The following is a 13,134-nucleotide window of genomic DNA, read 5'->3' on the forward strand; positions in this document are numbered from 1 at the left end:
TCTTAAACCTGCTAGACAGGAGCAGTTGGAGGCCATTTACTGCTATCACCTCGTGCACAGAAACAGAGGAGACCATTCTGTCCTTCAATACTTTCCCGCACGGTTTGAATGACTTGGAAAATTTAATTGGAAAACCCAGGCTGGGTATGAAAGAGGCCCCTCATCTCTCTTTCCAGAGCTTCCCCATTCTGCAAAATATGTTCCATTTGTTGGTCAAGTTATCGACCAGTTTCACTGTGAACACAGCTCAGGTACCTCACCCAGAGATGGCTCAGAAAATCCTCTGGACTCACTGACTATAATATTCAATATCAGAACTTCCCGGAAAATAACACCCACTAACTTTACAATAATAGAATGTGAGAACATAGAAACAGAAGCAATATATATATATTATATATATATATATATATATATATATATATATATATATATATATATATATATTATATATATACATGACTTGGATGTGAATATCGGAAGCATGATTAGCTCCCTACCCCCACCCTTCAAGATTGACTTGCCCTTCAGTAAGATAATGACTGATCTTCTCTCGGTCTCAAGTCCTCTTTCATGCCTAATTCTTATTAGCACTCAACTCTCTGACAGGTCAAAATCCATCTAAAGCCTCTATAAATACTTTCGTAGAACAGAGAACATAGAACAGTATAGCACAGTCCAGGCCTATGGTCCACCATGTTGTGCTGCTTTTTTTTCTTACTCTAAGATCAGACTCATCGACATACATAAGTGCATTATTCTTCATGTGCCTATCAAGCATCACTTAAATGTCCTACAGGTATCTGACTCGACCAGCATTGCTGGCAGTGCATTCCATGCACCCAACACTCTCTGCGTAAGGAACCGGACTCTGACATCTCCCCTAAACCTTCCTCCATCCCGTTAAAATTATGTACCCTCGTTATATATATTTCTGCCTGTGGAAAACGTCTCTGGCTATTCACTCTATCTATGCCTATCATATTGTACATCTCTATCCAGTCACCTTTCATCCTTCTTCACTCCATTGAGAAAAGCCCTAGCTCCCTCAACCTTTCTTCATAAGACCTGCTCTCCAGTACAGTCAGCATCCTGGAAACTTCCCTCTGCACCCTCTCTAAAGCTTCCTCATCCTTCCTAGAATGAGGTGACCAGAACTAAACAAAATTTTCCAAGTGTGGTCTACCCAGGGCGCTACAGATCTGCAGCATCTCCTCGCGGCTCTTAAACTCAATCTTCCTGCTAATCAAAGCGAACACACTATACGCCTTCTTAGCAACCCTATCACAATTTGGGTATCAAACTTAATGGATCTATGGACATGGACCCCAAGATCTCGCTTTTTCTCCACACTTCCAACAATCCTGACGTTAACCCTGTATTCTGCACTCACATTAGACATTGCAAACAGAATCAGTTCACACTTTGCCAGGTTAAACTCCATCTGCCACTTATAAGCTCAGTTCTGCATCCTGTGAATGCCCCCATTGCAACCGACATCAGATGTACCAGTCCACAAACTTCCATGTAATCGGTAAACTTACTAACCCACTCTTCCACTTCCTCATCCAAGTCATTTATAAAAATCACAACGAGCAGCGGTCCCACAACCGATCCCTGCAGAACACCACTGTTCCCTTTCAGTGATCTAGCTCCCTTAACTCTCTGTGTAAGAGAATTCCTGATATTCATTTCCCTCTGAAGAAAACATTCTCTGTTTCTCCACCATGACCTACTGAAATGGTCAAAAGAGGGAACACAGAAGCTCAAGTAATAGAGACTGGCCCCGAAGTCAAGGCAGTATTAGACTGAGGATGGCATCAAAGAGCCTGAGCAAAATCGCATTGGTGAGAATCGATTAGGTCCACTCCACTGCTCGGAGTTATTCACAGCACAAGGGAAGACATTTATTATGAGAGGACATCAATCATTTCAGCCGTGGGGTTTCTCTGCAGGAGATTCTCAAGGCCTCTGCCTCAGCCCAGGAATCTGCAGTTGGCCAGTGGGGAATCCCTACAGTGTGGAAGCAGGCCATTCAGCCCATTGAGGTCACACTGATCCGAAGTGGGGATATTCACTGAAGACTACGCAATGTTCAGAAAAAGATTCAGCCCTCAGCTTCTGAAGCCATCTGTGCCCATGTGCGACAACACCTAGAGTACATTGAAACATGTGCTGTTAAGGTTTTGGTAATATTCATGTTACAGCATGCCAGACACTGCGCATTTCCCCAGAAAAAGGAAAAGCTCATTTAGTAGCTCAATGTGGGTTCACAAGAATATGGGGAAGTCATTCAGCCCATCAAAACTACAGGGCAAGAAGAGGGATAGCCCAATCAGTCCCTCCTGCCTATGCCATAGGAAAACAAGGAGACGGCTCACTCCCACGCATCATTTACACGGGTCAGAAAGAGACCATTTCACATCTGGAGCCATTTACAAAGCTACAAGAATTGGTCATTCAGCTTCCTAGGTCACTGACACAGGAAGAGGAAGGTGTCAGAGATGCTCCAGTATCACAAACAAATGGTGCATAGACTGCTCTAACTTGTTCCATATTGTTTCATTACTCATAGTACGTATGTGTTACTTTGACATGGTTTTCTGGTAGTGGGAATGAAGACAACATTTTTACCCATTCACCAAAGTGTTGTCCATTCCAGGAAGTTAGACCCATGGTCTCTATGTAGGTCAGAAGCTGGTGGGGAATGTCTAACTGTTTCAGAATGAAGGTATTATGGTTGGTGACAATGTAACATTCAGTGTAGGGTCACACAGCAACTGTACATTAAAGTTAATTCAGAGTCTGTACTTCTCTGTCAATAGACATGGGGCTCTGCAGAGGCATGGACACTACCGGGAAACAAGCATCCAATGAGAAGTATGGCATTTCGCCCCTATTTAAATGCTTGGGACCTAATGAGTGTCCAACTATAACCATCAAGTTTCACATTCTTATTCCGTCATATTGTTACATATTAATCACGAGTTTCTTCACATTCTCCTCATAGTAACATCATGCCAGGGTTTAGGTGAAATCTCTTTGGACTGTATCGCTGACAAGATCATTATTTATTAATCAGATTCTGCCTGTACACAATATCCCAAATAGTCTCCAAACAAAACACTACCAATGGGAAAGATGCATTTGCACTGGTACTTTAATCATTTTGCATGAAGAGCTATATATCATTTAATTGCTGCTGCATAAAACTTCTGTCAGTGATTTACGACCAAGTACATCCAGGTCAGTTTCAACAACAGCACTTCCCAACTTCTCACTATTTAATCAATATAAATGTGAATGATGATATTTGTTGTTCCTGGCTGAAAGATTTTATGTTTTGCGAAGAGCTATTGCCCAAACGCTGATCCTGCTGTTACCCCAAAGTGTTCACTCCAGTTAAAAAAAATACTCTCTTCATTCCCTCGATTATCCAACTTTTAATACATTCGGTGTATTCCACCCCTACCTACCCATGTACTCTAACATTGTCATCTCACCTGTATTCAACCATGTCAAATATCTGCTTAAAGTGCAAATACTCCACTCCCATTGGTTCTCAATGTCACAACAGACAACCCCCACAAAACCCAGCAGGTTTATCAAAGATCATTTCCCCTTCCTAAATCTAGGCTGAATCTACCGAATCATGTCATTAGTTTCCAAGTGTCTAATTGTCACATTCCTCACAAAAGGATACAATGTTTTTCTCACAGCTGATATCAAGCTAACCACTAGTTAGTTATCTGTTTGCCCTCTCCGTCCTGTTTTAAATATCTAGGTGTACACTAGCTGCTTTCCAGTCTTCAGGATCCTTTCTAGAATATATCCAGCTTTGAAGAATAATGAGTAATTCCTTCACTCGCTCTACTGCCACCTCCTCAATACTCTTGGATGTAGCTCATCAGATGCAGCAACATACCAACCTTCAATTCAAAAAGATTTTCAAAGAAATACCTTTTTATTAGTTCTAATTTCCTGCTGTCACTCATTTTCACCAATCACTATGTTCCCTTGTATCTCTGGAAGGTGGTTTTTGTACCTTCCTCAGGGAAATGGACTCAATATATTGCTCTCAGCAGACAGGTGGCTTCTGTCAGCCAGTCAATACATCGGAGGACTGCACTTCGGTGATGATGGATATGTTATTCGCTCCTGCCTGGAAAGTTCCCGAATTAATCCAGTTTTATTCATGGTCAGCATCAGCATAGTCCTGTCATTGGTGTGAAGCTACATAGTATACTGAACGAGGGGACAAAGTTCAGTGACCACCTCAAATTTTAAACAAACTGGTTTCATACCTTACACTTGGCCCAGCTTAGACAAATGTCCCTGGAAATCACAGGGAGAATAGTGCACTGTCCTGCTCCTTCCTATTTATAGAGCTTCCCTTCTGTGGAGCCTCATCTCCATTTGTTCACCATGGACCCAGACACTCTGTAAATGCAGTGTACAGAGTGTGATAACCAGACCCAGCAGCTGACAATACAAACCCGAGATAAGCATCCCCAGAAAATCCACTGATTTTCCAAAGTCAGGAACAAGTCAATTCCCCACACGCATGGTGCACGCATTCAGTTTTGAAAACTATTTCCACTCCTGACTTACTCTTCCTGGTTGAGAAAACCGTTGCATCTCTGCACAGTCCCACAGTAAACGTTTCTCTCCTCAAAGAAGCATTTTACACTGTAACATTATCTGTGTCTGTTCGTCAGCAACTATAAGGGCAGCACCAGTATTGCCAATGGATTTCATAATGAAACTCAGAGAAGAGAGATAGAGGGAACCTAACTCACTTTAAACAGGGCCATATCTAAATGGACGTGATATTCAGGAATATGGGAAATGGGGAAATGTGAGAATAACTTGCCATTTTGTTTTCCTTTCAGTTCATCATCAGCAATCCCTTTGCTCACTTTTCATTTATTTTCCTCTCTTTTTCTTGAAATCTTTCCGTCCATTCTATTTAAACCTGGCCCCCACCTCACCCTCCAACCTAACCTTCCCTGATGTTTGCTTTCAGTTGTGAAGCAGGGTCACTGGACTCCAACCGTTATCTGCATTGCTCCTGACAGAGGCTGCCATACCTGCTGAGATTCTCCAATAATTTCCGACGCTGGAGAAATTTATTTTAGATCTGTAGCACCCAACGTTCCTTGGTTTATTTCACCTTTAATGCTGTTTTTTTTTCATGGGAAGCCAGCATCACGGGCAAAGGCAGCATTTGTTGTCCATCACTAATTGTCCTTGACCACACAGACATTTGTCAAGACAAAATGGAGTCAACAATTTTGTTGTGGGTCTCAAGTTACACCGAGTTCAGACTGGGCAATAATGTTAAGTTTCTTTACCAAAGACTGTCAGTCAAATAATAAAAATAAATCCTGACGGTTTCTGGTTCCCATGAGTGAAATTAGATTTCACTCCAAGTTTGTCATTCGAATTTAAGATCTGATATGGGCTGTGGTAGGATTTTAAACACTGCCTTGGAGTCACAGCCCGTGCCTCTGAATTACCCGTCTAGTTACAATATCACTCTGATACAGAGTCCTTATTCCCTAATCCGTATTCCCTAGTGCCTGCCAGAGGGAGTTGGCGGGGAAATCAGTTTAACTAGCAACAGTCAAAAGAATAATGGGAAAAAAGAGAAGGAGAGATTGAGAGACAATTTCATGCAAGAGCACAGATTTCAAAATGCTGAAATGAAGACATTTCGACAGCATTCTGCAACATGAGCCTCTATTCCCTCTAAAGATAGTTGAAGGGGACATTGGTGTTAGTAAAAATGATGGAGAGCTTTGGATGAACATTTGTTCTGCAACTTTGTAACTGGGTGTGGGGTCAGCAGAATCTTCGACTCATTGGGCTGCATCTAACAATAATTTGTCTCAGTGACATTTTTATTGAGTGTGACGGGGGATTATCTGTACGATCCTTAGCTAGTTTCTTGGTGCTATCGTATCGAACTCAACTCATTAACTACCCACACAATTTCATACAATTCCACTTATTCAATGCCCGCCCAATTCTCCAAACCAACATGGCTGGAGTGATTTACCATTTCACTGATGACCCTGGATATTCCATGATCACTGCTATTGGTGCCATCTTTCAAACTCTTGAACTTTCTCACTTTGGAGCGACCCTGTGCAGGTGACCCCGCACATCGCGGATAAGGGGAATTAACACAACAACTTTACATCTCTCTCTCTCTCTCTCCACTTATGTTATATTCAAACACAATTAGTAATTCTGGCTCACTCTGTCTCACTTTATTGTATTCAGCCAAACACTGCTTCCAAACACTTGTCTCGTCATGAAATACAATTTCAAACAGAAAACGTTTTTATCCTCAGCTGTGATCTTGACTGTTATCTGAATTGTACCACTTTCCTTGTAATGAACGTTTCTTTTGCCCTTTATCTGTGACTGTTTCTGTCTGTAACCGTTACACCGTCTCCCACTCAGTTGGTTGTACGGCTGATTTGTGATGCCAGCAGAGCAGATTCAATTCCCCCACACTGACAGAGGTTACCATGAAGGGGACCTCTCTCAACAATGGGCAATCTAGCATGGCCAATCCAATCTAAACTGTGCATCTTTGTACTCTGGGAGGAAACTGGAGAATTTGGGGGCACCCATATAGGTACGTGGTGAATGTTCAAAGTCCACATAGAGGGTCACCTGAGGTTTGGAATTGAACCCAGCTCCTTGATGACGTGAGGAAGCAGTGCTAACCACATATCCATTATACTCCTCAGTAGGTTCTATTAATTACCTGTAGCTGACTAAAGAAATCTAACTGAGTGGTTCTGATAACTGAACCTGTCTTAGACCTTTACCATTGGCCATATTACCAAACTGGTTACATTTAAAATCTGCTGTGAACAGTAGAGGAGTGGGACTAGAAAGGGAAACAGTGGCAGCCTCCAACCTCAGTCAGAACTGGAGTGAGGAGAAATTCGTAAAGTGGGAATTCATTCAAGTGGGAATTCCCTTTCCTAGAAGTTTGGAAGGGCTGAATCATTACATTATTTTGAGGCTAGTTTAATTTGATTGTCCATAGACAGGTGAATCAGGGATAATGGTGCATGGAGAGAAAAGTGCAACTGGGACCACAATGAGATGAGCCGTGAGCTTATTGACTGGTGGAGTAGTGTCAAACGGCCGAATGGCCTACTCGTGTCCCTAGGCTCTGAGTCCTGATGTTGCTTTCAGCCCTTCGGACCTGCTGCACAGGAGCAGATCGTGGCCACTCCGAAATTAGGTGTAGGTTGGGAAATGTACTTGGAAAATTCAGGCTGGGTCAGGAAGTGACCACACCCCCCCCCACCCCCCAACCCCAACCCCTGTTTCCAGGCTTCCCGTCTCTGTAACTTCTACCCCAGATGTGGGTCATGTTACAGACCCAAATTCGCTGTGAATACAGCCCCCATACCCCACACAAGGTCAACTCAGACAAATCCTCTGCTCTCCCTGAATGCAACATTTTACATCATGACTTCCAGAATAACAACCAGTTATTTTCCAAAAGCATCACATGAGAACATACGAAAGAGGAACAGTAGCGGGCTATTCAGAGGCTCAAGCCTACCCTGTCAATCAATAAGAACATGGCTGGTCTACTCCAGGGCTCAACTCCACTTTACTGCGAACACCTTGTATCTCTCAAATGGCACATATGTCAAAAACCAATCCAGACCGCCTGTAAAGACGTTCAGTGTCCCAGCCTCCACACTCTCTGGGTTAGGGAATTCCAGCCATTCACTATGTTCTGAAAAAGATAATCATTTACATCTCAGTTTAAAGTCAATATTCCCTATTCTGTATCGACATCCCTGAGTTCGAGACTCTGCCCTGGTGTGGAATCTCATTCTCAACACCTACCTTGTCAAGTCCACTCTGTATTTTGTCTATTTCAGTCATGTCACCCTCATTCATTTAAACTACAATGAAAATCGCCTCAGCACTTTCGATGTATTCAATAAATCAACTCTTTCATCCCAGGAACCAGTCTAATGAACCAACATTTGTGCATCGGCATGCTGACGTTATGATTCATATACATGAACACTCCAATCCGTTGTACTGCTCCTCTTTTGGGAGTCTTCAACATTAAAAAAAAGCCTGCCTTTTTGTTCTCAGTGTCATCCACAAACTTGGATGTATATTGCACTGAGCTCCCGCCGTCAGGCTATCAGTATAGATTGTAAGCAGCTCTAGCCATCGCACTGATATTTGTGGTCTTACAGATGATACATTTTTTCATAAAGATCGAATAATCCTGACTCTGAATATCTAAGTGTTGACCAATTGTCATCCCATGCTAAAGCATTAATCGTCATACTATGAGCTTCTGTCTTGTGTAAGAACATTTATTTTGCGTTACCTCGTGGAAAATCTCAAGAAAACCTCAGTTTACCAGTCCCCCGTTATCAAGGTTAAATTCTTGTATCTCCAGAAAAACTTTGCATGATTTTACGGCAAAATGTAGTTCGCCTTTAACAAGAGCATGCTGATTCTGTGTGAAGCTTTTCTAAATGTCCTGCAGTCCCTTCCTTAACAACAGACTCTCACAGATTCCCAGCAATAATGGTTAGGCTGAATGGGTTCCTGCTTTCAGTCTCGTTCGTTTCTTGAAGACAGGCACCACATTGGAGGGCCTATAGTTTCACTGGATTACTCATTTAATACAGAGAGTTATGGAATATTTCACACAGTGCCACTAGCCACTCTGTGACCACTTCTTTTAAAATCAGCTATGAATTGCTGATGACCTGTTTACCCTTGGTCTTATCTGTTTGAAAAATGCCTTGTTCCTTTTGCTAGAGAGAGTTCAAGAACTTCCCTCCTATTACCATTTCGTTTATATCATTGAAATATTTACAGCACCTTCACAAGTGAGGAACGATGTAAAATACTGGTGTAAGTGATCTATCTATTCCCTGTCGCTAGTTTCCGAGTCACAACCTCCAAATGTCCTCAATATACCTTTCTTTTTACCAAAGATCTCGCACACCTTTTGAAATCTTCTTACATATATGGAAAAGCTCGTGCTGCTTGATTTTATATTTCTAGCCAATTTGCTTACATCACATCTTTTCTTTCCTTTTCTTCATTTTCTATATTCATACAGTCATATCGCGCACACATTTTCCTGTGCCAAATCTTCTCACAAACTTCATTTTCCTATCCTGTCGAAAAGACCTTGGCTATTCACACTATCCATGCATCCCATGGTATTATAAACGTCTAGAATGTCACCCCTCAACCTTCTACAGTCCATCTGATTCCAGCTTCAAGAACAAGCATTTAAAGATAAGCACTGCAAATTTGAAACAATATTAAAAATGATAGGTAAACAGCACTCAGCCCAAACTTTATACTGTTATTTGTTTTCTCCATGTTACAATACTAAGGCACCATGAAAATCTTACTACTGACAATAAAAAAGTTAAACACCTGAATTCTTGTGTTTGATGGCTGTGATGATCTCTACAGTGAAAATGTATCGCTGGCCAGGTCGATATAATACCACATGTACAAAATTTTTCCTCCTGGCCTCACTGTGACCTTGTGTGGTTGTGTCTTCTTTATCTTGCACTCAATAGAGAGAACTCCTTTCCCCCATTCACATTTTAACTTAACTCATTTTACATCATCTTCTTGTTCACCACTGCTAAAAGCCTGTTTATCTGTTCTCACGCCCTCTTTTGCCTGTCACTTACCCACGCACCCCACCCCCACCCCCACCTCTGCCAAGGGACTAAAATGCCCAGATTGCAATCCTTTTCTGTTCTGAAGAAGCGTCACACTGGACTTGAAACGCTAACTCTATTTTTATGTCTCCGCAGATGCTGCCAGAACTGCTGAGTTTCTCCAGAAATAAATTGGCACAGAATAAATTTTCAATTAAACAAGTAATTGTGGATATTGGAAATAAAAATAGAAAAATTGCTGGAGAAATTGGGAAGGGTCACTGCACCTGAAAGATGAACTCAGGTTTCACGGCACAAGATGCAGCCAGACCTGCTTAGTTTCTTCAGCAATTTCTGTTTTTGAACAAGTTCCAATAAAGTGTGTCAAATCTGCTCAAACGCCCTGTCCAGCAGAGAGCGCTGTACATTGGGACGTGAACAATAACGCAAAGTGCACAAGTTCATAGGCTCTGAAACGACATAAGGCTGGCATCACTGACAAATCAAAACTCTTAATCATGATCAGGGAGAAAAACAGAGGAAAAAACATTCACTTCAAACACAGAAAATGGTATTACGGCAAAGTAAACGATTCAGACTAATATGTTAAAGTATCGGAGTAATTTAACACATTGGAGGCATGACATCAGGGAGAGACCCTCAGCAGAATGAGAATATGAAACTGGAAATGTTCGCACATTAGAAACCAGGTTAGGTCACTGAGTACGGGGCTGATGGGTGAATGGGTGTCGGTGTGAACTGGGGAAAGTCAGTGGAATTGGTTTGCAGATATTGCAGCTCACACTGGGTTATCATGTGATGCTGTAGGTCACAGCAGCAGCCGCAGTACAATTGCATTCAATCACAATCCATAATTTTACCCCAGGATAATCCATCAGTCTACAATTACCATCAAGCTGAGTGATGGTTCAGTGGCGAGTTTGGGTGAACATGCCAGAGTCAGAACCATGTGTATCTAAACCTGATGACAACCCATTAAAGCTACTGCACTTGACTGGTTGCATTCCAAACAGCAAAATTACCATCTGATGGAGAGGGGGAAATGATCCCAAGACTAACAGCTAAGATCGAGGCTCTGCAGTCCTGTCACATTCAGTCATCAATGTCCATGGACTATTAAACAACTTACTGGAGGAGAGGACTCTACAAATATCCCCATCCTAAATAACGGAACGGCCCTGTACATCAGCGTAGAAGACAAGTATATAGTGTCTGCACCATCCACAGCCAGGAGTGTTGTGTCGATAACCCACCTCATCCTCCTCATGATGCTCACAGATTCATAGATGCCTGTCTTCAACCGATTCGATTTGCTGCATATGACATCAAAAAACAGCTGAACACAGTAGCTACAACAAAGGCAATGGGCCCTGACCCAATTCCTGAAATAGAACTGAAGACTTCTGCTGCAAAACAAGCCGTGTCCTTGGCGAAGCTGTTTCATTCCACTCCAACTCTGACATCTGCCTGGCCACGTGGAAAATTACTCAATTATATCCAGTCCCAAAACAAGGGATTGACCACAGTCTGACCATTTACTACGCCCTCAGTCCCATCGCGATAGTCACATTGGTGGGAGTTCTTTTTGACAGAGCTGCCCGGTAGCATAGAAATAATCTGCTCAGTGTGGTTTCTGACAGGTCCCCATGAGAAAATTGTGCTGTTGTGGAATTGTCACTGGATTACAAATCCAGAGCAGGATAATGCTCTGGCAGCTGGTGGAAATTAATAACTATTAATAAGGTATCGAGTTATAAAATCTGGCGTCAGTAACAGTGACTTTGAAGCCAATGACGATTGTAAACACCAATTTCCTTCCCCAATGTACTTTCAGGAAGTGAATCCCCTGTGCTTTCCTGGTCTGGCCTAAAAGTTACTCCATACACAGAGACATGTGATAAACTCTTCAATGGTCTCTGAATCGGCCAAGCAAGACACTCAATTGTATCAAACTGCTCCGGATCTTAAAGGATAAAACCGGACAGAACACCGAGCACCAGCCTCGGCATTGGAAAAAGGAATGGGAAACACAGTCCTGTCATCCTGCAGAGATCTCCTTCCTAACATCTGAGAGCTTGTGACAACAGTTCTAGAGCTTTCCCACAGACTGCACAGAAACATCGGGAAAGGAAGTGGTTTTTGGACACATTGAGCTTTCTCCATTCTCGTTCATGGTGAAAATTTTCTCAATGCAGTTTTCCCCACACAGTGTTCATAACCCTTATTATGTTTAAACATCGGGACATATAAAATAAGAATTACTTCCATCCATCAATTTTGCTCCTCCATTCAATATACAGGCAGTTCTACAATAATGTGGATTTATTAAAAACTATTTGGCTGCAACACGATTATGAATAGAGCAGCTTTCTTTATAAAGCGAGCTCCTGTTCACTGTGACGTGATTCGATTCCCGGCCCCAGCTGAACAGCAAAACCCAGCCTCAGGATCCTCTGTGTGCCAAACCCACCCTCAATGTGTTCAGCTAAACCAGGAATGCAATCCGCTCTGCAAGCCTTGAAACTGAGACTGAAACTGGGAATTGTTATCGAATTTTGAGAAAATTTGTGGTTGAGGTTCTCGATGTATGAAACTTCCAGCGAGCAAACTGCATCCAGAACTGTGAATTGTAGGTGACATTTAGAAGAAACTTTATTTCAAACAGGGGATGAATCTTGGGGAGAAATCTTGGGACGGCAGAGTGGCTCAGTGGTTATCTCCAGAGACCCGGGTTCAATTTCCTCACTGGGTGACTGTCTGTGTGCAGTTTGCACGTTCTCCCTGTATCTGCGTGGATTTCCTCCGGGTGCTCCAGTTTCCTCCCACAAAGTTGTGCTGGTCAGGTGAAATGGTCATGCTAAATTGGCCATAGTGCTAGGTGTGTTAGCCACGAGTAAATATAGGGTCGAGGAATGGGCCTGTGCGTGTTACTCTTCGGAGGGTGGTGTGGACTTATTGGGCTGAAGGGCCTGTTTACATACTATCGGGTATCTACTCTAACTGTAAACCCGCAGCAGCATCACGTGGTCAGTCAGCATTCTGGTGAAGACCTTGTTGAAAGGTACAGTGCTGTACTCGGTAACTGTAGTGTGAAAGTGAGACATTTACAGCACTATTACATTACAATATATGGTTTAAAAATTTACGTAGACAGTGCTGTTGTTTGTGTTATGTTGACTATTATTTTTCTTTTGATTTTTCCTGACATTATTGGGCGTTCACTCCATTCCCGCATTTCCCCATAGCCCCCGTTATTTATATTGCCCCGCTTGCTATAATTCGGTGTTACACAAGAACACAGCTGCCGCATTATCAGAGATCAACTTGTAATGATCGCTAGTCCTCTATCGCCACATCATTCTCCTGCTCTCTTCCCATCCCTTTCCTGTCTAAACATCATTATTTATATTCA

The sequence above is a fragment of the Chiloscyllium punctatum genome, chromosome 21 (genome assembly GCF_047496795.1).
Source record: "Chiloscyllium punctatum isolate Juve2018m chromosome 21, sChiPun1.3, whole genome shotgun sequence".
Classification (NCBI taxonomy): domain Eukaryota; kingdom Metazoa; phylum Chordata; class Chondrichthyes; order Orectolobiformes; family Hemiscylliidae; genus Chiloscyllium; species Chiloscyllium punctatum.